This window comes from Chiloscyllium plagiosum, unplaced genomic scaffold (assembly GCF_037043375.1).
Source record: "Chiloscyllium plagiosum isolate Xiang-an unplaced genomic scaffold, Cpla_swu_hap1 HiC_scaffold_18, whole genome shotgun sequence".
NCBI classification, from domain to species: Eukaryota; Metazoa; Chordata; class Chondrichthyes; order Orectolobiformes; family Hemiscylliidae; genus Chiloscyllium; species Chiloscyllium plagiosum.
Window position 1 is genome coordinate 31372475 of NW_028270156.1, and position 24653 is coordinate 31397127.

The window sequence follows — 24653 nt, forward strand, 5'->3', positions numbered from 1 at the left end:
CTGGAAAGTAACAGCATCTCTAACCAAAAACCCACCTCTTTTTATTGAACAGCTTTCACCCTAAGTGCCCAGGGCGACCATACTTTGTAGCCATGGACTACCCGTACATCTGGGGTAGTCACAAATTCAGGCCTGCTTCTTGTCAGGAAGTTCCCTCCATTGTGTCTACTAAACAAATTTATTATTTTATCAATCAAGGCAGAGCAACCAACATCCTTGCTCATGATGAAATAGGTACTCACCATGCTGTAGCTATAGGGACACTTTTCCTGTCCAACTACCTGGGAATGGAGTTGTGGTTTCCCTACCAAATGTTCAGTTTTGCCTGAATGTTGTGCGCATTGGAGGGGTGCTAAGGCTTTGGGCAGCAGTAAAGCTCAGTCTGTGGGCTACGCATTTCTTAGTACGTTTTCCTTAAGAGGATCTGCAGGAATTATTAGCCATCAAAACTGAAGCAATCTTATTTGTGGTCTCACACTCTTGGGCAATGAGACGGCCTTGGAGTTAAGGATATGCTCTCAGAATTAAGTCTATTTTTCCAGCAAAACTGGTACGCCCTTGACCACCTACTCGCCAAAGAGGGTGGGGTTTGCGCCTTTTACAATGGTGCGCCTTTTATGATGGGGGTCACTGACCTCATCGAGAACACTACCAAGTGTGTAGATAACATCTGCACCTTCGTCAGTCAAATGACGGAAGGCACTGCATGGGGAGACTGGCGTTTTGGCTCATGGTACAATTGGTTGATAAATCTGGCCATGTATATTGGTATTATTTTAATTTGTCTCTTTGCAGGTATTGCTATTGCTAAATGTATTATTGCCAAGCTAATAACTTCTGTTGACAAAATCGCTTCCCTCCAGAAAATGCTTCTTCTCTGTCCAAATGAAGGTGATGAAGAGCATTTGCCTATCCCTACTTTCTCCTCCTCCTCGGAGGAAGTATAACAGTCTCTAGCACCCATTTGATTGGACTGATATAATCTATGCCCTTCCATCCTATGGTATGGTCATGGAATGACCAAAGGTGGGAGATGAGGATCTGAAACCTGAATACAGGCTGAGGGAACTTATTGTTGTCAGGAACAATCGCTTAACATAACTTAGATGGCATTAAGATAGCTTCTCAATGCAAATAATATGACAAAATGGCTTCTAAGCTTCAAATTGACAATTCTGCCAAAAGCTGCATTAAATGGTTTTTAATTCTGCTATATCTGCATAATTGACTAATCACAGTCTGCTTCAATAGAGATTAGCAGACAATGTTCCCTTTACAGCATCGAAATAACATGGCTAGGTAAGACAATACTGGCCATCCTAAATGACCTTCAAATGCAGGTGCAGTGGCTCGGTTAGTGAGATATGGGTGGCCTGAGTGTTGGAAAACAAAGTTGATTCCCAGGAAATATCACTGGACCAAGTAACTGCCAAATAAAGTAATATCGTGTATTGATTGGTAATTGTCTGAATGTATTATGCAACCATAGCCTGTACCTAGAGTCATAGAGATGTACAGCATGGAAACAGACCCTTCGGTCCAACCTGTCCATGCCGACCAGATATCTCAACACAATCTAGTCCCATATCCCTCCAAACCCTTCCTATTCATATACCTATCCAAATGCCTCTTAAATGTTGCAATTGTACCAGCCTCCACCACTTACTCTAGCAGCTCATTCCATACACGTACCACCCTCTGCGTGAAAAAGTTGCCCCTTAGGTCTCTTTTATGTCTTTCCCCTCTCACCCTAAACCTATGCCCTCTAGTTCTGGACTCCCTGACCCCAGGGAAAAGACTTTGTCTATTTATCCTATCCATGCCCCTCATAATTTTGTAGACCTCTATAAGGTCATCCCTCAGCCTCCGACGCTCCAGGGAAAACAGCCCCAGCCTGTTCAGCCTGTCCCTACAGCTCAAATCCTCCAACCCTGGCAACATCCTTGTAAATCTATTCTGAACCCTTTCAAGTCTCACTACATCTTTCCGATAGGAAGACCAGAACTGCATGCAATATTCCAACAGTGGCCTAACCAATGTCCTGTACAGTCGCAGCATGACCTCCCAACTCCTGTACTCAATACTCTGACCAATAAAAGAAAGCATACCAAACACCTTCTTACTATCCTATCTACCTGCGACTCCACTTTCAAGGAGCTATGAACCAGCACTCCAAGGTCTCTTTGTTCAGCAACACTCCCTAGGACCTTACCATTAAGTGTATAAGTCCTGCTAAGATTTACTTTCCCAAAATGCAGCACCTCACATTTATCTGAATTAAACTCCATCTGCCACTTCTCAGCCCATTGGCCCATCTGGTCTAGATCCTGTTGTAATCTGAGGTAACCCTCTTCGCTGTCCACTACACCTCCAATTTTGGTGTCATCTGCAAACTTACTAACTGTTCTTCTTATGCTCGCATCTAAATCATTTATGTAAATGACAAAAAGTAGAGGACCCAGCACCGTTCCTTGTGGCACTCCACTGGTGACAAGCCTCCAGTCTGAAAAACAACCCTCCACCACCACCAAAGGTCTTCTACCTTTGAGCCAGTTCTGTATCAAAACGGCTAGTTCTCCATGTATTCCATGAGATCTAACCTTGTTAATCAGTCTCCCATAGGGAACCTTGTCGAATGCCTTACTGATGTCCATATAGATCACATCTACTGCTCTGCCCTCATCACTCTTCTTTGTTACTTCTTCCAAAAACTCAATCAAATTTGTGAGACATGATTTCCCACGCACAAAGCCATGTTGACTATCCCGAATCAGTCCTTGCCTTTCCAAATACACGTACACCCTGGCCCTCAGGATTCCCTCCAACAACTTGCCCACCACCGAGGTCAGGCTCACCGGTCTATAGTTCCCTGACTTGTTTTTACCGCCCTTCTTAAACAGTGGCACCACGTTTGCCAACCTCCAGTCTTCAGGCACCTCACCTGTGACTATCGATGATATACAAATATCTCAGCAAGAGGCCCAGCAATCACTTCCCTAGCTTCCCACAGAGTTCTCAGGTACACCTGATCAGGTCCTGGGGATTTATCCACCTTTACATGTTTCAAGACATCCAGCACTTCCTCCTCTGTAACCTGGACATTTTGCAAGATGTCACCATCTATTTCCTTACAGTCTATATCTTCCATATCCTTTTCCACAGTAAATACAGATGCAAAATATTCATTTAGTATCTTCCCATTTTCTGTGGCTCCACACAAAGGCCGCCTTGCTGATCTTTGAGGGGCCCTATTCTCTTCCTAGTTACCCTTTTGTCCTTAATATATTTGTAAAAACCCTTTGGATTCTCCTTAATTCTATTTGCCAAAGCTATCTCATGTCCCCGTTTTGCCCTCCTGATTTCCGTCTTAAGTATACTCCTACTTCCTTTATACTCTTCTAAGGATTCACTTGATCTATCCTGTCTATACCTGACATATGCTTCCTTCTTTTTCTTAACTAAACCTTCAATTTCTTTAGGCATCCAGCATTCCCTACAGCTACCAGCCTTCCCTTTCACCCTGACAGAAATATACTTTCTCTGGATTCTTGTTATCCCATTTCTGAAGGCTTCCCATTTTCCAGCCGCCCTTTACCTGCGAACATCTGCCCCCAATCAGCTTTCGAAAGTTCTTGCCTAATACCGTCAAAATTGGCCTTTCACTAATTTCAGAACTTCAACTTTTAGATCTGGTCTATCCATCACTATTTTAAAACGAATAGAATTATGGTCGCTGGCCCCAAAGTTCCCCCCCCCCTGACACCTCAGTCACCTGCCTTGCCTTATTTCCCAAGAATAGGTCAAGTTTTGCACCTTCTCTAGTAGGTACATCCACATACTGAATCAGAAAATTGTCTTGTACGCACTTAAGAAATTCCTCTCCATCCAAATCTTTAACACTATGGCAGTCCCATCGATGTTTGGAAAGTTAAAATCCCCTACCATAACTACCCTATTATTCTTACAGATAGCTGAGATCTCCTTACAAGTTTGTTTCTCAATTTCCCTCTGACTCTTAGGGGGTCTATAATACGATCCCAATAAGGTGATCAATTCTTTCTTGTTTCTCAGTTCCACCCAAATAACTTGCCTCGATGTATTTCCGGGAATATCCTCCCTCAGCACAGCTGTAATGCTATCCTTTATCAAAAATGTCACTCCCCCTTCTCTCTTGCCTCCCTTTCTATCCTTCCTGTAGCATTTGTATCCTGGAACATTAAGCTGTCAGTCCTGCCCATTCCTGAGCCATGTTTCTGTAATTGCTATGATATCCCAGTCCCATGTTCCTAACCATGCTCTGAGTTCATCTGCCTTCCCTGTTAGGCCCCTTGCATTGAAATAAATGCAGTTGAATTTATTAGTCCTACCTTGTCCCTGCCTGTCCTGACTGTTTGACTCACTTTCATTCTCAACCATACCAGTCTCAGATTGATCTCTTTCCTCGCTATCTCCCTGGGTCCCACCCCCCACCTTACCAGTTTAAATCCTCCAAAGCAGTTCTAGCAAATTTCCCTGCCAGTATATTAGTCCCCTTCCAATTTAGGTGCAATCCACCTTTCTTGTACAGGTCACTCCTACCCCAAAAGAGATTCCAATGATCCAAAAATTTGAATCCTTCTCCCATACACCAGTTCCTCAGCCATGCATTCATCTGCTCTACCCTCCTATTCCTGCCCTCACTAGCTCGTAGCACTGGGAATAATCCAGATATTACTACCGTTGAGGACCTCCTTTTTAACTTTCTACCTAACTCCCTCTGTAATCTCCCTTCAGAATCTCAACCTTTTCCCTTCCTGTATTGTTGGTTCCAATGTGGACAATGACCTCCTGCTGACCCCTCTCCCCTGTGAGAACATTCTGCAACCTCTCTGAGACTCCTTAATCCTGGCACCAGGGAAACAACACACCATTCTGCTGTTTCTCTGCTGGCCACAGAAACGTCTGTCTGTACCTCGGACTACAGAATCCCCTAACACAACTGATCTCTTCCAAGGACATACCCCTCGTTGCATTAGAGCCAGTCTCAATACCAGAAACTTGGCTGTTCGTTCTACGTTCCCCTGAGAATCCATCACCCCTATCTTTTTCAAAACAGCATACCTGTTTGAAATGGGTATATCCATAAAAGACTCCTGCCCTAGGTGCCTACCTCTCTTCCTGGAGTTAACCCATCTATGTGACTGCATCTGAGACTTTCTCCCTTCCTATAACTGCCATCCATCACACACTGTTGCTGTTGCAAATTCCTCATCGCTTCTATCTGACTCTCCAACCGATCCATTCGATCTGATAAGATTCGCATCCAACAGCATTTATGGCAGATAGAATCCGCAGTAACCCTTATACTCTCTTTAAACTCCCACATCTGGCAAGAAGTACATATCACTGCAAAGGCCATTTTTGCTCCTTCACAATCTACAATTCCAGAAAATAACATCGTCTTATTCCTCTACAAAACACTGCACCAGGTTAAATTAATAGCTACGGCTTATATTTTAAGTTTAATCAAGAGACTTATCTCCAAAAACATATAATCAAGAAAGAACCCACTGTACTCACTAATACAGCCTTTCTCTTGGACAGACTTAAAACAAAAATTAACTTATCTGATTCTGTGTTGTGAACTTCGCCCAAACCGGTTCCTCCAAGATTAGCTGTGAAATTCACTGTCTGTTAACTTTCCCAGATGCACTCCGATGTCCAGCGACTCATGAATTCAAAAACAGCAAAGGCAGTACTGTGCAGGTTCTCTCTCTCTCGCCTGCACTGTCCTTACCATGTGCTTCCTTTGTCTGTTCTTCTCCCTTTTAAAACTGCTGTTGTTTTGACTTTTTTTTCCAAAGTTCCAAAACAATGCAACAGCATATTAAACAGTAATTGCTGCTCCTGGAATTCGATGAAATCACCTCCAGCACCTAAAATACCTCAAAAAAAGAGCAGCTCTTTTAGCCAGAAATTTTCCCGTCCTCCATCTTGGATTACCCAGAATCCAGTACCTTTCTTGAAAAAAAGTATAAAAATGTCTTTGTTTTAAGCCATGTGCGCAGCTTCTCTGAGGAACACGGAAGTGTTTAACCTCAGTGTTTCTGGATGATTTGTACCCGGCTGTATGAAGAAATAAAGAGTGAAGTCATAAAGGACCAGACCGATTATGGAACCGGGAACCCAGGGTCCAGATCTTCATCTAGACTCCGAGAGCATAAATCCAGAATCCATTGATCCCGGCCAGAATCCTAACATGCCTACTGTGGGAGTAAAAGGGGAAGTTTTTTGTAAATTACCCTCATTTTGTCGCATCATTCCCATGTTTTAACCGTGTTAAGGACAATTGGATTCCTGCAATGGTCCATAACAGTCCTCATCTTGTCCACATTTGGGGCATTTTGTATGGGAGGCCTCGATGTCCAGACAAATTGACCGCGGGTCCGGGCAAGCCCAATCAGCCACATTGGATAATAGGGAACTTAACGGATATTACTTAGAATCTGGAAAATCCACATCCCCCCCCCACCAAATCCCTGCGGAAGCTGTAATTTGGGCTTAATAAGAGGCTGTCTATGATTCCCGATAAAAGAAGCAAGGTAACTGTTAAGCCTCCGGTGCTTGCTTAGACAGCATCAAAGGGAGCATTTGCATGGGATATAATAAACGAGGAAGAACATTCATTTTGACCAAAGCTATTCTACACAACCAGGATAACTGTACAGAGTTAGTTTCATATAACTGATCGAAGGCCAGGGTGATAAAAATGCCGAAATACAGAAATCCCCATGGGCACCTGAAAGGAAATCAGATTCCACCTCCAAAATCGGGTGCTGCAATAAGACCCACCACATGCTTGTCCTCCAACTTCATAAAATTGATTTTATACACCAAGAAAGAATCAAATAGATTAATCACTTAGATTAAACGCGGCACATATATCATCGGGGGGTTGGCTAGAAAAATAACAATGTCATCTGCATAAAGGGTGATCTTATGCCCTCCTGATCCTACCTCCAGGGTAACTATATTAGGATCCCTCCGAATGGCCTCTGCCAATGGCTCAATCACCAATGTAAATAGCAATGGTGAAAGGGAGCACCCTTGTTGGTTGCCCCTACCAATAATAAAATTGTCAGATCTTATACTACTAGTAAGAACCACTGCTTTATGGTCACTATATAACACTGCCACCCACCTGGCAAAGACCCCTCCAAGACCAAACCGTTCCAGGACATAAAAGAGGTATGGCCACTCCACCTGGTCAAATGCTTCCTTTGCATCCAGGGAGACCATTAAGCCCAGAATCACCCTTACTGGCATACCTGAACTATATTTAATATTTTTCTAATACTATTAGAAGATCTGCAACCCTGAATAACTTGATGTGATAGATTGGAGGGCACTCTTCTTTCTGGCCAGGTACACCAGATATCTCTATGGTTTATCACCAAAGTCAAATAGCCTCTGTTTCACAAAGGAAATCTCCCTCTTTGCTGACTGGGTGAGTGCAGCATTCAGAGCAGCCCTGTGGGCTGTAATCTGCTGCAATTTGGTTACATACGGTCTGTCAAAGTATGCCATCTCGGCTACCTTCAGGCGGGCCTCAAGCATACACTGCTGCTCTCCCCTCTGCCGCCTTCTGGGTTGCCGAGTAAGAAATAATCAAACCCCTTGCATAGGCCTTGGCAGTCTTCCAGAGCACTTACGGATTACTGGCCATACCCAAATTAATGCCCCCCAAAATTTTCAACTCTTGCAAAAAATACTCAGTCGACTTGCTATTCTTCAGGAGCAAATGATCCATGCGCTAATGCCACGAGCCTGTCCCATCATCACAGGCCTTAACCTCCATATATGCTGCCGCATGATCAGAAATGGTTATGTTCCCAATTCTGCAGGACAGCACCGAATTCAACAAGGTCAATGAGGCAAAAAACATGTCAATCCTAGTGTAGCACTTATGTGGGTTAGAGAAAAAGATAAAGTCCCTACCCACGGGCTGAAGACATTTTCACGCATCCACCAACCCCAGCTCCCTCTTCAGGTCCACCAGCTGCTTGGACTGCGGGGATACACCCGCAAGACCCCTAGGTATCATATCTACCTTGGGATCCAAAAGCCAATTAAAGTCTTCCCCTATAATTGTATGACGTTACCCAAGAGCCATCAACCTGGAGAGCGCATCGTTAAAAAATTTGAGGGGGTGTTCCGGGGGAAAATATACATTCAAAATCCCATACTCCTCTCCATGTATTAAACCACTCATATTCATTCTTACTTTAGTATAACAGCTGAAATGGGAGATTGTTCTGGGTGAGTATAGCAATTCCTCTATTTTTCAAGTTAAAGAATGAGAAAAATGCCCGACTGAACCCTCCCTACTGTAACGTTAAGTACTCCTTACCAGTTAGATGTGTTTCTTGCAGCAAGGCTACATTGACCCTTTCTTTTCTAAGGCTTGAAAGGATCTTTATTGTCTTAATCAGTGAATGACTCCCTTTAACATTCCAGGTGCACTATTTAAATGAAGGGTTAGCCGTAGCCGAACGAAATAGATCGTGATCCTCCGGGAAGAAGAACCCCACTCAGAGCATGCCAAGTGAAAGCAGTAAACAGTTCGTATAAACTTGAAAATACAACTACAAAAACTACCAAATCAACACTTCTAACAATTACTTCTACAATGAACCGACATATAACACAATTTAGAAGAGACTTCCCCCCTTGCCCATAGGGGGCGCTCATACTACCCACTAATCCCTCCGTGGCTCCTTCTAGCTGAAGCCACGCCCCAAACCCAGGCAAAACAAAGTTTAAAAAGTTACACGCATCTTACAACAACAAAATTAAAAGTGGGCACTCAAAACATCCCATTGATACTTTGACGCTAGGCAATCCTGGTAAAAAACAAACTCTCCTCCCCATCATCCCATAGTAAGAGAGAGAAACGAAAAGGGAATAATAGAAAAAAAACAAAGGATAATGGGAGGGGAGAAAGAAGGGATAAGAGAGAAAGAGAAAAAAAGTACCTCCACATATTAAAAAAACAAGACCAGTTAAACGAGGCAAGCTGCAGAGAAAACGAAGTGAACACTATTGTCCATATTAGTTGAACCAGCCAGTTTTTTTTAAGGTGTCCAGGAAGTCCTTTGCTTTTTCCAGTGAGTCAAAATTAAACACGGACCCAGATATCTTATAGCGTACTGAATATCCAAGTCCCTCTGCCTCCGTTTTACCTCTCAAACGCCTTCCTCTTGTGGATCACGGCCACATGTCTTGGAAAAACATAATTATTGATCCTTTATATATCAGAGTCTGTGGATCCTTCCCCACTGCTCTAGAAGCTTCTAACACCATTTGCTTATCTCTAGAATGCTGGAGTTGCAATAGGATCGGGCGGGGTCGCTGGACTGATCCAGGCCTGCGCACTGCGACTCAGTGGGCCCGCTCGACTCCCATGTGGCCCACCCTGACCTCCAGCTTCAAACACTGTGGGAGCCATTGCTCCAAGAAGCTTACTAGCTGGCCTTCTTCTTCCCTTTCCGGCAGCTGATCAAGCGGATGTTCTTCCAACAGCCTCGATTTTCAGGTCATCAACCTGATCTACTAAGGCCTGTACCTGCCGTCCAGGGCCTGGACCTGACCTGCCAAGGATTCTACTGCGGTTTCAGAAGCCGTGGTCCTCTGCTCCACCTCCACCAGGCACTGCCCGAGACGCTGGAACTCCTGGTCATACTTCTGCAGCATGGCCGAGATTGGTTCCAGCTTGGTCCAGGTCTCCTCCATCACTGAATCAATCTTCTCTCTGAGTTTCATGAACTCAGAAACCAGGCTCTGCTCCACAGAGAAGAGCCCTGGGGCCTTCGCAGAGACCAATGCTGCAGTCCTCAATTTCTCCTCGCCACATAAACACAGTAACAACAAGAGCAGGTCAGAGGCTAGAAAACTGTAATGAGTGACTCACTCTCCAAAGTCTATCCAACATCGACAAGGCTCAAGTTCAAACTTGACTGGATGAATTAGTTCTAGTGACACTCAAGAAGTTTGAAACCATCTATCGCAAAGCAGTCAGTTTGATTGGCACCATATCCACAAACATTTAGCTACTCATCACCATTAGCTGCAGTGTCTACTATCTACAAGATGCAGTGTAGAAATTCACCAAAGGTCCTTCGACACCACATTCCAAACCCATGATCACTTCATTCTAGAAGGTCAATTTCCCGTCAAGCCACTCAACATCTTGATTTGGATATATATACATTTCCACCCCTTCACTGTCATAGCATTGTGGGTTTATCAACACACGGATAGCAGTAGTTTAAAGACAGCTCATGACAACTTTCTCAAAGGAGCTAGGGACAGGCAAAAAATTCAGGTCTAGCAGCCAATGCCCACTTCCCATTAGTGAACTTAAAAACTATGTTCCAGCTTTCTCTCCATGCCCCTTGTTGCCTTTAATATCTAAAAAATTATCAATCTCTTTCTTAAATACACACAGTGACCCAGCCTTCAAACCTTGTATGGTAGTGAATTTCACAGATTAATTATCCACGGACTGAAGAAATGTTTCCCTATATCAGATTTGAATGGTATACTCCATATCCTGAGACTGTTATCCCGGTTCTAAACTCCCCAATCAGGGGATACATCCTTTCTGCACCTAGTCTGTCTAGCCCCGTTAGAATTTTATTCTTTTCAATCAGACCTCCTCTCATTCTTCTAAACTCTCAAGCGTATAGGTCCAGTTGAACCGACAGTCCTACCAACTGCAATACCAGTCTGGTGAACCTTTGCTACACTGCCACTGTGGCAAGTATATCCTCTATTAGGTAGGGTGACCCAGGTGTGTTCTTACCAGGGTCTGTACAACTGCACCAAGATGTCTTACTTCAAATCCTCTCGCAAAGGAGGCCAAACTACCATTTGCTTCCAAAATGTGTGCTTTACCTACCTGTTTCCTTTCATTGACTGGTGCATAAGGACCCCAGATCACTTTACACATTATATTTCCTATCACCATTTAAAAAATACTCTGCCTTTCCATTTGTCACAACAAAGTCATACATTCATACAGCATAGACACAAGCCCTTCAGCTCAACATGTCTATGTTGACCAACAAACATTGAACTACACTAATCCCACTTACCTGCACTTGGTCATTAGCCTACAATGCCCTACAACTTTGCATGCTCATCCAGATCCACTTTATACTGAATCTGTATGTGTTTGCCCACACATTCAACATGTCAAATCGTCCTGAAATATACTTGCATTCTTCATGCAGCTCACAACTCTGTCATGATTGCAACATGGTTAGCTAGGTTGACCTCACAAAATATGAGTTCCCTGATTGGACCTGTTAATTTGGTCTAATCAGGAGTTCTGCCTGACAGATAAGTAGTGTCAGACATCTTGTTCAGTCTGAGAGCTGGCTCTGATGGAGCTGGATCAGTGTCAAGGACGTAAATACATGTAAATAAAGGGTGACTTGGTGATAGGATACAAACCTCAGTGGATGTATTTTAAATCCTACCTAGTTTTATATTATCAGCAAACATGAAAATATTATATTTGGTTCCCTCATCCAAATAGTTTATCTATATCGTGAATAGCTGGGGCCCACGTTCAGATCCCTGCAGTACACTATTAATCACTGCCTGCCATCTGCTAAAAGATATATTTATTTCTGTTCTCTCTTTCTGATCAGTCAACCAATTCTTAATTCATGCCATTATATTACTCCCAAACATTTAAATATTAATTTTGTCCACTAGACTCTTAAGGGGGACTTTACTAAAAGCTTCTTTCAATCCAAATCCACGTTGCTGGTTCTTCATTGTCTATTTCACCAATCACATCCTCAACAATGTCAGAAGATCTGTTAAACATGATTTCCCTTTCATAATCCCATTCCTCACTGATTCTGCTTGATGGTCCTTCAGCTGCTTGCCCCTGATTGATTTGAAAAATGGATTGAGGAGCATGATGTTGCTGAACAACGTCACCAGCTTCAGATATACAGAGAACAAGTCCTCTCCTTGTACTCACAATACCTCCGTTGTCTCTGAATCAGGCTACTGCTGACGCAAAAAGCTTTTGTCAGTGCCTCAAAGGTCTGCTGCAGACATCTTTGAACATTTTCCTAGTATTTCCCAAAGGCTTTCTCACATTGAAATTTTGCCTTCTCACTCATATTGAACACCGTGAACAGTTGTGCATCCTTAATCCAGTCTCTAATCACTGGATGACCATATGTTTTCCATCAAATCTCTCTTGCTTCCTACTCATCAGTAAATAGAATGTCCAACTAGGATTACTGCTTCAATCCTCTGTATTGTCAAGGGAGTAAGTTTGTGGAACCTCTACCTGGTTTTGGCCTAAAGGTCCTATTTCATCTGCTGGTGCCTGAGCCTCCAATGGTACTGCAGCAGCTTCAGCCACCCTAATGGTCATTGCCAATCTCAACTCCTCCACCATCAGCCTCTGTCACGACCTGGCAACTTTCAACCTCATCTGTCATGACTTGATAACTGTGTTTGGAATCCTGTCAAATATGTCAGAAATGTAACATGAGATTTTAAAATTCTCCATGCCCAAAGATCAAGCAGCAGACACTTTTTATTCCACTGGCATCAGGCCATTATAAACATGAAGTGAAATTAAGGTTAAACAAGGAAGGCAGAATATTTGCATTGAATTACAGCATTTATTTACTTCTGATTGAGGAACTCATTTGTTTATCTCATCTTCTCTCAATGAGGCCTCCTTTTGATTTGGATATCCTTTTCTGCAGAGAAGGCCAACTCAACTGCTCCAGCTACCCTGCTCAGTCCCTGCTCAGGTTGATGGAAAACATTCAGCCTGGAGACCGGTTGCTAGTGGTGTGCCACAAGGATCTGTTTTGGGACCACTGTTGTTTGTCATTTTATAAATGACTTAGACGCAGACAAAGGTGGATGGATTAGTAAATTTGCAGATGACACTAAAGTTGATGCAGTAGTGGACAGTGTGGAAGAACGTTACAGGTTGCAGGGGGACTTGGATAAACTGCAGAATTGGGCTGAGAGGTGGCAAATGGAGTTCAATGCAGCTAAATGTGAGGCAATGCACTTTAGGAAGAATAACAGGAAGGCAGAGTACTGAGTCAATGGAAAGATTCTTGGTAGTGTGGATGTGCAGCGGGATCTTGGAGCCCATGTACATAGATCCCTGGAAGTTGCCACCCAGGTTGATAGTGCTGTTAAGAAGGTTTTATTGGTAGAGGAATTGAGTTCCAGAGCCGCAATATCATGCTGCAACTATACAAAACGCTAGTGCGGCCACACTTGGAATATTGTGTTCAGTTCTGGTCACCATATTTCGGGAAGGATGTGGAAGCATTGGAAAAGGTGCAGAGGAGATCTACCAGGATGTTGCCTGGTCTGGAGGGAAATTCTTATGAGGTAAGGCTGAGAGACCTGGGCCTGTTCTCATTGGAAAGAAAGCGGCTAAGAGAGGATTTGATAGAGACATATAAGATGATCAGAGGATTAGATAGGGTAAACAGTGAAAGTCGTTTTCCTAGGATGATGATGTCAGCGTGTACGAGGGCACATAATTACAAATTGAGGGGTAATAGATTTAAGACAGATGTCAGAGGCAGGTTCTTTATTCAGAGAGTGGTAAGGGCGTGGAATGCCCTACCTGCCAATGTAGTCAACTCAGCCACATTAGGGAGATTTAAACAATCCTTGGATAAGCACCTGGACGATGATGGGATAGTGAAGGGGGACGAGCTGAGAATAGTTCACAGGTCGGTGCAACATCGAGGGCCGAACGGCCTGTTCTGCGGTATTGTTCTATGTTCTAACCATCTGAACAGAAGAGACCCTGATTCAGGCTGTAATGAGGTCAGGAAATGAGTGGCACTGCCAGAATGCAAACTGTGCAGCAGTGAACAGGCTACTAATGAGTAATGCTGCTTGTTTATGCACCTTCCATCACTTTAGCTTTGAACTATTACAGGCTGATGAGGTGGCAATTGACTGGATTGAATTTGTCCTGCTTTTTGTATTCAGGACACACATAAGCATTGTTCATATTGTCAGGAAGAGGCCAGTGTTAAAGCTTTCCTAGAACAGCTTCGCTGGGGTTGTGGCAAATTCTGGAGCACATTTTTCAATACGATTGTGAGAATGTTCTCAGAGTCCATGATCTTTGCTGTATCTAGTGCATCCAACCATTTCTTGATCCCATGTAAATTGAATTGACTGAAAATATTTCGACAAAACTAGTCATGACTAGACGTGGCAAGACTGCAGAGCTTAGGTCTGAGAGGAACAGTTTCCTCTGTTTAAACCAGGGAACACAATCTTAAAGTGAATTAATGTTGAAACTTTATTGCTGGAACAGCACAGCAGGTCAGGCAGCATCCAGGGAACAGGAGATTCGACGTTTCGGGCACAGGCCCTTCTTCAGGAATGAGCAGAGAGTGTTCAGCAGGAGAAGATAAAGGGTAGGGAGGAGGGACTTGGAGGAGGGGAGTTGGAAATGTGATAGGTGGAAAGAGGTCAAGGTGAGGGTGATAGGTCGGAGTAGGGTGGAGGCGGAGAGGTCAAGAAGAAGACTGCAGGTCAGGAAGGCGGTGCCGGGCTGGAAGGATCCGGCTGAGACAGGGTGGGGGGAGGGGGGATGAAGAAACTGGTGAAGTCCAAGTTCATCCCCTGCGGTTGGAGGGTTCCCAGTCGGAAGATAAGACGCTCCTCCTCCGACCGTCGGGTTGTTGTGGTTTGGCGGTGGATGAGTCCAATGACCTGCATATCCTCGGTGGAGTGGGAGGGGGAGTTGAAATGCTGTGCCACAGGTTGGTTGGGTTGGTTCGTCCGGGTGGCCCAGAGGTGCTCTCTGAATCGCTCCGCAAGTAGGCGGCCTGTCTCCCCAATATAGAGGAGGCCACACCGGCTGCAGCGGATGCAGTAGATGATGTGGGTGGAGGCCCAATATAGAGGAGGCCACACCGGCTGCAGCGGATGCAGTAGATGATGTGGGTGGATTAATGTCAAGTAGCATGTTTTCACACAAAATCAAGACACCTGTCTATCCAAAACCTGTTGAGGTTTAATGTCTTATGAATATTTCAAAACCAAGACTGATATTTTTTTCGCCGAGTTATTAGGGATTGGGAACCAAGGTGAGAAAATGGAGGTAAGATACAGATCAGACGTGATCTAATTTAATGGATGAACAGTTTTAAGTATTAAAAAGCTTCTTGTTTGAAAAGTCTCCTGTTTCTTAGATTAAGTGTCTGAGTGTAATCATAATGGATAGAAATTGCTTCAGAGTAAAGGGTTAAAAATACTCTTCAGAATAGCTATTGATTGTGACCAATTTGAGTGATGTATTTGTGATGATGGATGAAGACAGAATGGGAGACTGAATCTCTAAGGTTGCAAAAAGGTGTTCTCCCTTACCATGGCATGTGAACAGTTATGTTAAATAAAACTTGTTAATGTTCATTCACAATACAGAGATTGTCTTAATGCAATTTTGAAGACAAAATGCTCAAAATTTTAAATAAAACAGTCTGAAGCAAACTTTGCGAGTGAATTCTGTCATTCTCCTGGCATTTTTACAATTATTCAGTGAGAAGTGATGGGAGAATTCATTCTAAGATATTTACCTCTAATTTCAGCTATGTAAAGCCATGAATTTTAACACATGACTGGCAAGAAAGATTGAAAAAAAACAGGTTAAGATCTTGAAATTCGTTATCCCTGAGGTAATATTCACCTCAACTCAGGGTCAAAAGTAATACCAAGATTGTGACAGTTGCCAGGAAGAAGGATGAATTTGCGAACAAGGGTAAAGAGTTCATGTTCGGGTTTGGGAATACATCGAGGGACCCGGACAGTGGACAGAGTGCCTAGAGAAGGAATATGTAGAGCCAAGGCAATCGTTAACTACAGGCCATGAATCTGATATAAGGTCTCCTGATGAGATTCCTGTTAAAGTTGGGCAAGGACCAACTTAAGAGACAAACACACAGCTTGCTGCTGACAAAATGTTAATATTACACCTTATCAGTGGAGGGCGGTGGATAGAATGGGTGAAGTGGGGAGGATAGAATGAGTGTGACAGTCAAATCTATTATCACAGTGGGTAGAACCAACTGTGCAGAATTACAGAAGTTCTGTACAGAAATAGTATGAGAAATCTTCCATTGTTTATCTTCTTCACTATCCTCCCCCTCATGGAGACCTTGGCCTTCCCTTGGTTGCAATGTAACCTTCTCCTCTTTCCCTCATTGTTTCACTCACTATGGTCCTTGATTGCGACCATCGACACTGTTCCCACTCGTATGAGGGCTCAGACTGAAAGGTATGTGGTGAAATGAGGAAAAACATTTCACTCAACAAGTAGTTATGGAATGAAATGTACCACTTGGAACTGTGGAGGAGGCAGGTTCAACTGAGGCATTCAAGAGGACTTTAGGTGATTATTTGAATGGAAATAGGGTGCAAGGGTATGGGGTAAAAGTAGGAAATTGGTACAAGGTATTAATGGTCATTGGACAAGCCAGTGCAGGCACAATGGGCCAAACACCCTCTCAGCAGCTTTATCTCTGCACTCTGTTCTACTACACTGATGTACTTTGTATGGGAATGATTTGCCTGCATTGCACGCAGAACAATACTTTTCACTGTTTCTCGGTACATGTGACAACAATAAATTAAATCAATCAACAGCTTCCTTCTCACTAACAATCCAGGGAGTTCCAGATGCAAATCTCCTACCGTTGGCGCTCGCTCCACTACACGCGCAGGCGCAGTTCTGAGGGGTTGGGGCGGCGGTGACGGTAATGCGCAGGCGCGCCAGCGCGGCCGCGGGACTCTCGCGAGAGTTTGTGAGCTCGGGGCCTGTGCTGATCTATCGGGGCCTGCGGTGGGAGTTAGTCCGAGAGTCGGAGCGGGTTGGTAAGTCTTGGCTGTCGGGGCCGTTTGTCGTCTATAATTTTTTGGGGGGGGGGGTGATGAAGAATCGCCGTTCCCCGGCTTCAGCTTCCCCTTTCAATAAGCCAGTGGGTGGGTTGTCTGTCTCCGGCCGCGGTCGGTTGCTCCAGGGGCCAGTCGTTGGGAGAGGTTTGGCGACGGTCAGATCCAACGGCTGCAGCGGGTCGGGCGACTCCGGCTCGTCACCATGGAAAGAGCGAATCTCAGAATGAGAGTGAATAAGTACAAGAAGAATCCATTCGGCCCATTGGTACCCGTGCTAGCTTCTCAAATGGGCTATCTCGTTCGTCCGATTCTTCTCTTTCACCACAACCTTGCAAGTGTTTCCGTTTCAGATGTTTGTCCAGTTATCTGTAGGGTTTACTCTGACGGCTGTGTTGCATCTGGGCTGAAGGTCTAGAATATGAAGGTACAGTTTCTGGATGGGGGGGCAAACCATTAAGGACTGAGATGAGGCAGATTTTCTTCACGCAAATGGCTGCGAATATTTCGAATACTCTACCCTACTCTAACGTTGAATGTGTTGGAAGCTGAGCTGGACAGACGGGTGCTCTTTCAAGGGATTGAGATTTGCAGGGAGCGAGCAAAAAAGTGGAGTTCAAGTGGAAGATTAGTCTTGATCGCATTGAATAACAGTGCTGGCGCAAGGGACTGTCTGGTCTATTTTGCTTCTGTGTCTAACATTCCTATTCCTTTCTGAATCTTCTATAAGTTGCCTAAATCTCTAAGGCTGAAATGTCAGAAGCCCTAGGGGTATGTAGGAAGTGTGGAGAGTTACTTAAAAGAAGTTATGAAAGTGAACAGAGAGTATGAGAAAGCACTAGTTAATCTAAAGTAAATACATAATATATATTTCAGGGAAAGAGTGGACCCATTGTGCACCTTAGTGACAAGCTGTGGACATAACCGGAAGGTGTAGTTGAGTCTTAAATTCAAAGTCTCACAATATCAGGTTATGGTACAACAGCTTTATTTGAAATCATAGGCATTTGGAGTGCTGCCCTTTTGTTAAGTGAAGAAATAGTACTCTGAAAGTTTGTGATTTCAAATAAACCTGTTGGACTACAATGTGATATCATGTGACTTCTGACTTTGTCCACCCCAGTCCAACATCATCTCATCATGGCTACCATGGAATTTTGAATCATACTTTACATCTGAATGATAGAGCTGAATTATGCCTCTCAGGTCATATACTATCCATAGAACTTGAGCAAGAGGTTTGAGATATGCTTGAACAAATCACAATTGAGAAGGAAAATGTTTAAGCAGACTTAAAATTGAATAAACCCACAGATCTAGTTGAGATGTTTCCCAAGCTGCTGAAAGGTGATAAGGAAAAGACAGAGAAAAAAGACTAGTGAGCCTGATATCGGTTCTGGGCAAGTTGTTGGAGGGAATCCTGAAGGACAGGGTTTACATGTATTTGGAAAGGCAAGGACTGATTAAGGATAGTCAGGATGGCTTTGTGAGAGGAAAATCCTGTCTTATGAATTTGATTGTGTTTTTGCTCTTTCATAACTATACCAGATCCATGAGACTATTTAGAGTTGTACAGTATGGAAACAGACCCTTCGGTCCAACTTGTCTATGCTGACCAGATATCCGAACCTAATCTAGTCCCATTTGCCAGCACTTGGTCCATATCCGTCTAAACCCTTCCTAGTCATATACCCATCCAAATGCCTTTTAAATGTTATAATTGTACCAGCTTCCACCACACCTCCAGCCTCAAACCTTCCAATCCTGGCAACACCCTTGTAAATCTTTTCCGAACTCTGTCTAGTTTCACAACATCCTTCTGATATGAGGGAGACCAGAATTACACTATTCCAAAATTGGCCTAACCAATGTCCTGTATAGCTGTAACATGACCTCCCAATTCCTACACTTGATGTACTGACCAATGCATGAAAGCATACCAAATGCGTTCTTCGCTGTTATACCTACCTGCGATTCTGCTTTCAAGGAACTATGAACCTGCACTCCAAAGTCTCTTTGTGTTGCAACACTCCCCAGGACCTTGCTATTAAGTGTATAATTCATGTCCTGATTTGTCTTTTCCAAAATGCAGCACCTCAAATTTTAGCTAAATGAAACTCCATCTGCGATTCCTCAGCCTATTGGCTCATCTGATCAAATTATTCAGATCCCTGAAGGTAGCAGAGTATGTGCATAGATTAGTCCCAAAGCAAATGGGACATTTGCTTTCAACTGTTATGACATAGAATATATGAGCAAGAAGGAAATATTGACTTATACAGAATGTTGGTTAGGTGGAGTACTGTGTGCAGATCTGTTTACCTCACTTCAAGAAGGATGTGATAGAACTAGAGGGGATACCGAGGAGGTTCACCAGGATGTTGCGTGGGATGGAGCAATTGAGTATAAGAAGAAATGAGAAGTGTGGATTATTTTCTATAGAGCAAAGAATGCTAAGCGGGGATATGATTGAGGCGTACAAGATTGAGGAATGTGGACAGGGTGAATGGAGCAGCTGTTGCCCTTGCTTGAGGTGTCAACCCAAGAGGGCATAGTTTTAGGGCAGGAGACTGAGTGGATTTGGGAAAATACTTTTTCATTCAGCGGGCAGGGGAATTTGCCATGCACTGCCTGGGAAGGTAGTGGAGGCTGGAAACTTTGTAATCATTGGATGAACTCTTCAACTATTATAACATACAAGGGTATGGAATAAGTGCAAGAAATTGTGATTAGTGCATCTTTAGTAATAGTCGTATCAGTGTAAACTCTGGGCTGAATGGCCATTTCTGTGTTGTGTGAATTTGAAAAAAGTTAGGATGGTGAATAGGCTTTGGTGTTTCCATGTATCTGATGCTCTTGTCCTTGATAGTAGGGCTTCATGGATTTGGAAGGTGCTGTCTGAGGAGCCTGGTGAATTTCTGAAGTGCATCTTCTGGATGGTATGCAGTACTAATGTTGAATACAAATGATGCAGGGAGTGGATGCTTGTGGGTGTGATGCTGCTTTGGTCTGGATTATTTGAAGCTTGTGTTGTTGGAGCTGTGCTTATTCAGACAAGAGAGTATTCCATCATGCTTCTGATTTATCCTTTGCATTGGTTGATTGTTTAGTATGCTGTAGGGACAATGGAGGTGAGCTATTTCCCGCAGGATTCCTTACATGTGAACTACTCTTGTAGTCACAGTATTTATGAGTCATCCAGTTGAGTTTCTGGTCAAAGGGAGGAATGCGTGTACACACAGACACACAATATTAATAGGGAGAGAGATTCAGTGAGTGTTATGTCATTGAACATCAAGTGGCAATAGGGTCTTGTTGGAGATCATCTTTGGTGAATGTTACTTGCCATTTGTCAGCCCAAATTTGATTGTCCAGTTCTTGCTGCATTTGATTGTGAACTGCACATTCCCCCTTTGTATCAGAGGGGGAATGAAGGAGGCAGAGTGATGGTTGGAAGCCTGTATCCAGAGCTATTCTGCAGGGTTTGGAGCTGGTATCCTTGCTGTTTCAGTCTTCATTAACGATCTAGAAATGAATGAGAAGTTTCATCAGTCAGTTTGAGATGACAAAATTGCTGGTGTGGTGAATAGGAAGGAGGAAGCCCTTAGACTACAAGGCAGCATAGCTGGGCTCATCAGAACAATAGCAAACAGAATTTAAGCTTGAAAAGTGAGAGATGATGAGCCATAAAAGACTTTAGTTTGGCCACAGCTGGAGCAATGTGTGCAGTTTCGGTTGGCATCCTGTAGGGAGGATTTGATTGTGGAAGGGGTTGATGAGGTTATTGCTTTGGCTGGAATATTTCACCTGGGAGGGACTAGATAGGCTGTGGTTGTTCTCCTTGGAGCAGAGAAGGATGGTGGGTGGATGGAGGTTGTGGGGGGGTTGGTTCATTGAGGTGTGCAGAATAATGAGGGGAGCAGGTGGGAACACCACCTACAAGTTTCCTTTCAAGCTACTCACCATCCTGATATGTAATGCCTCTGCATTGTGAGAGGACCTTCATAAATGGACTGCAGTTCAAGAAACTTCTCCTTACCACCTTCTCAAGGGCAGCAAAGGATTGGCAATAAATAATATCCAAGCCAACAGTGCCCACATGCCATCAGTGAAGGAACTTCAGAAGCTGAAGCAGCTATATGTATTCTTTTAATCCATGAATGATACAAAAACACATATTGTGCCTCTATTTTGTCCTTGTATGATAGTTCCTTGTGAAATATGTTGTAATTCTTTCCATTCAGAAACAGCTAATTCTTGCATTATTCTGGCATGTTTAATGAAAAGAGAACCTTAGTGTTCCTGAGCAACATTGTCCAATGTTTCTGCGTGATGTTCCATATTTCAATCTTCTCTCACTTATGGAGCTGGTGACAGACTTCAGAAAGATGAAGTTTGGCAAAAGATGTGACTTTCAAAAATAAAATTCCAACTCACTAAATTGATTTAAGTAAATGAGTCATTAATAAAATTGACCATCAAAAAGTGCGAGGCTTCAGAGCTAATTAATGCAACCTTTTTTTTGTTGCACCTTGATTAAGAAGCAGAGCTAGAAGGAATCACATCTGTCATGATCACTAGGCAAGGGATTTGGGATTGCGCTAAGTCATGTTTAACTAACACTGATTTTGCACTCACCTCTGCACATTTGGAGCTAGCCTCCAGAATTCATGCAAATGAGGAAGTTGGAACTTTCAGCCTTTCCTCACCAGCCTGCGTTGTGGATATGTTTTTGGGGATGAGGGGGAGGAGGAAGGCAAAGTTGGGTGAGTCACATTCACTCAGTCTCAGGACATGCATGCACTTTGCCTACCCTTGCTCCCATGTACTTTCTCTTATTCAGTATCTCAGTCTGTGGCTTATGTTTTCTCTCAATGCCTCATTCCCACTCTCTCATCTTTTGTGCTCTCACTTCTGTCACTTCCTCCCACAAATTGGCTTATTCTCCCCAACACGTGCACTCAGGTGCACATGCACAAGTGTACTCTCCTGTTCCTTCCCTCACCAGTCATGGGCCACTTGTTTGACCAGCCTATTTGCGATTCATGAAAGCATCTGGTGGCATGTTAAAGATGTCATTGAAAGTGACTGAAAGGTAATCTCTCCTCAAATAATCAGGAGCATGCAAAGAGGGAGGTTGTGAACAAAGGGAATTGTAGTTGCATGAAATTTGGCTGAAAGTATAGGTGCTGATAGTGTTATGAGAGGTGGGGGAAAGATGTCAGAAGACAGGAGTTCAAGATTGAAGAAAACTTTCATGCTGGAAGGGGTGAGTCAGGTTGAGTCATTTTAAAAAAAAAGGACAGAATTTTATTCTTAGGTGGGTATTTTTGGACTTCTCGGAATAGATGTGGATAGCAAAGTTTTGAACTGGAAACAGTTCATGTAGTTTTTGAGGATCGCAAACTGAATATTGATATGATTGACTGGAGGTATTTGGACAAATTAAGATCTCCACAGTAGTTGGGGCGATTTGGAGCAGAGGCACTTAACAGTTTAGAGATGAAAGTAGACGTTGTTTGTGCATAGGAATTGAGGATTGATCAAGAAAATAAGGGGGTCTGAGTATCAACACAAACATGGGCATTCCTCATGTCAAAGTTTGAACATTGCAATACATTTTTGAGAAATTTAGTTTGAAGTGTTTCCTTTTTAAAGCTTAACTCTTAACTGCCCTCTGGCCAATTAGGGATAGGCAGTAAATGTTGGCCCAGCCAGCAGCACCCATATCCTGTGAATGAATAAAACACAAATACAATCTTAGTTTTAGATTAGTATTATGAAATTGAGCTGGCCTATGATCTTGGTGCTGTCTGTATAGTTTGCTCAAAGTAGTGACAGAGCATTACGCAGGTGTTTACTGTTGGTGGAGAAACACAAGATTCCAATGCGACATTTCATCTGTTATGAGGAACTGGTTGGAAGAGAGGGATTGTTGATTCCTTCCAATTGGCTCTGAGGTGGTGTTTGAAATAAAATGGGATGGGAGAAACTACCAGAAGCTTACCCTGAGAAATTAATTTTCATAGAATGGCCTTGTTGGTTTGCAAATATCTCAAATTAATTTTTCTGAATGATTATGTCACTGCAGCAAGGTGTTTTATTGTTCAGATACTGAAATTCTAGCACAGCAAATTTCGATTAAAGTATTGGCCTACTGTGAAGCCCTATTTTTAACAAAGTTGTGAAACTTGAAAGGGGTCAGAAAAGCTTCACAAGAATGTTGCCAGAGTTGGAGGATTTGAGCTATAGGGAGAGCTTGAATAGACAGGGGATGGTTTCCCTGGTGCGTCAAAGGCTGAGGGGTGCCCTTGTAGATGTTTATAAAGTCATGAGGGGCACGCATAAGGTAAATAGACAAGGTCTTTTCCCTGGGGACATAGGTTTAGGGTGAGAGGGGAAAGATATAAAACTTGTTCATGCAAAGGGTGGTGTGTGTGGGGAATGGGCTACCAGAGGAAGTGATGGAAGCTGGTACAATTGCAACATTTAAAAGGCATTTGGATGGGTATATGAATAGGAAGAGTTTGGAGGGATATGGGCAGGTGGTGGCAAGTGGGACTAGATTGGGTTGGGATATCTGGTTGGCATGGACGAGTTGGACCGAAGGGTCTGTTTCTGTGCTGTACATCTCTATGGCTCTATATCTTTAGCTACTTGGTTATTAGATGCTCCTGGATTTTAATGTGATTAAGGGCAAACATGCTTCCATTGAGTGTTTGCAGTTTGAGCAGCTTTGGCTCAGAGCTCATAAGCTGGAGGCTGAGCTACAGACACCATAACTCATGGTAGGGGAAAAGTTATCTGCACATTTTATTCCAGGAGGCATTCTCACCCTTTAGGCTAAGTTCTTCTGATTTGATTACCAGAGTAAGGATGGTACGACTGCAAATCAGTCAGGTGAGAGAAACCAAAAGACGGTAATACTGAAGCCTTGGTCTTTGCAATTATTCAATAGGTTTGAAGTTCTTTCAGTTTATATGAATGAGAATGAGGGCTGCAGGGTAGATAAGCAAACTGGGCATGGCACTGTGGTAGGAAGCCATTTAACTGTGGGGAGCAAAATGGAATGTCATTTTTTTTTTAGTAGATCATATTGTAAAGGAGATTGACACTTTTTTTTGTAGCACAGTGAGTCTAGATGGTTGTGTTGCATGACTGGTTCAACCGTTGGAGGCATCTATTCAGGGCTGGAGAATTCAGGCCTTAAGATAGCAGAGCAAGTTCCAGTGTTGTCGTCCATGTAGTTACCTATGATATAGGCACAGCAAGAAACAATGTTTTATGTGATCAGTTTGAGGAACTGGGCACAGAATTAAGAAGTAGAACCTGAAAGATGATGATCAAATCTCTGGATTAATATGCAGTCGATATATTGCAATGAGAAAGAAACATTGCAAGGGAGGCCCTGTCATCTGTGGTTAACTAAGAAATTAAAGATAGTATCAGACTTTTCTAGAAAAGCATATAATTAGAAAAAATGGAGTGGGAATTCAGGAAAAAGTCAAATACAGGAGAAAGCTAGCTGCAAATATAGAAGCAGGTAGAGTTTTGATAATTTAGTAAAGAAAACAGTTTACACAGTAAGCATTGGCCCTGTTGAAAGTGAGTCTGGGGAACTCAAGGGACATGAGATGGAAAATGAATTATGTTGATATTTTGTATCCATGTTCACTACAGATGATACAAGTGAC

At 43.2% G+C, this 24653-nt stretch overlaps 1 protein-coding gene across 1 annotated transcript in view; it reads left to right on the plus strand.

The window, feature by feature from the left end:
* Window positions 1–16833: 16833 nt before the first annotated feature.
* LOC122557720 (BTB/POZ domain-containing protein 10) overlaps window positions 16834–24653 on the plus strand; it is a 92201-nt gene continuing 84381 nt past the window's right edge. The window contains exon 1 of the mRNA XM_087996401.1: window positions 16834–16941. The gene's annotated coding sequence lies outside the window, so the exon portion shown is untranslated. The remainder of the gene's footprint in view (window positions 16942–24653) is intronic.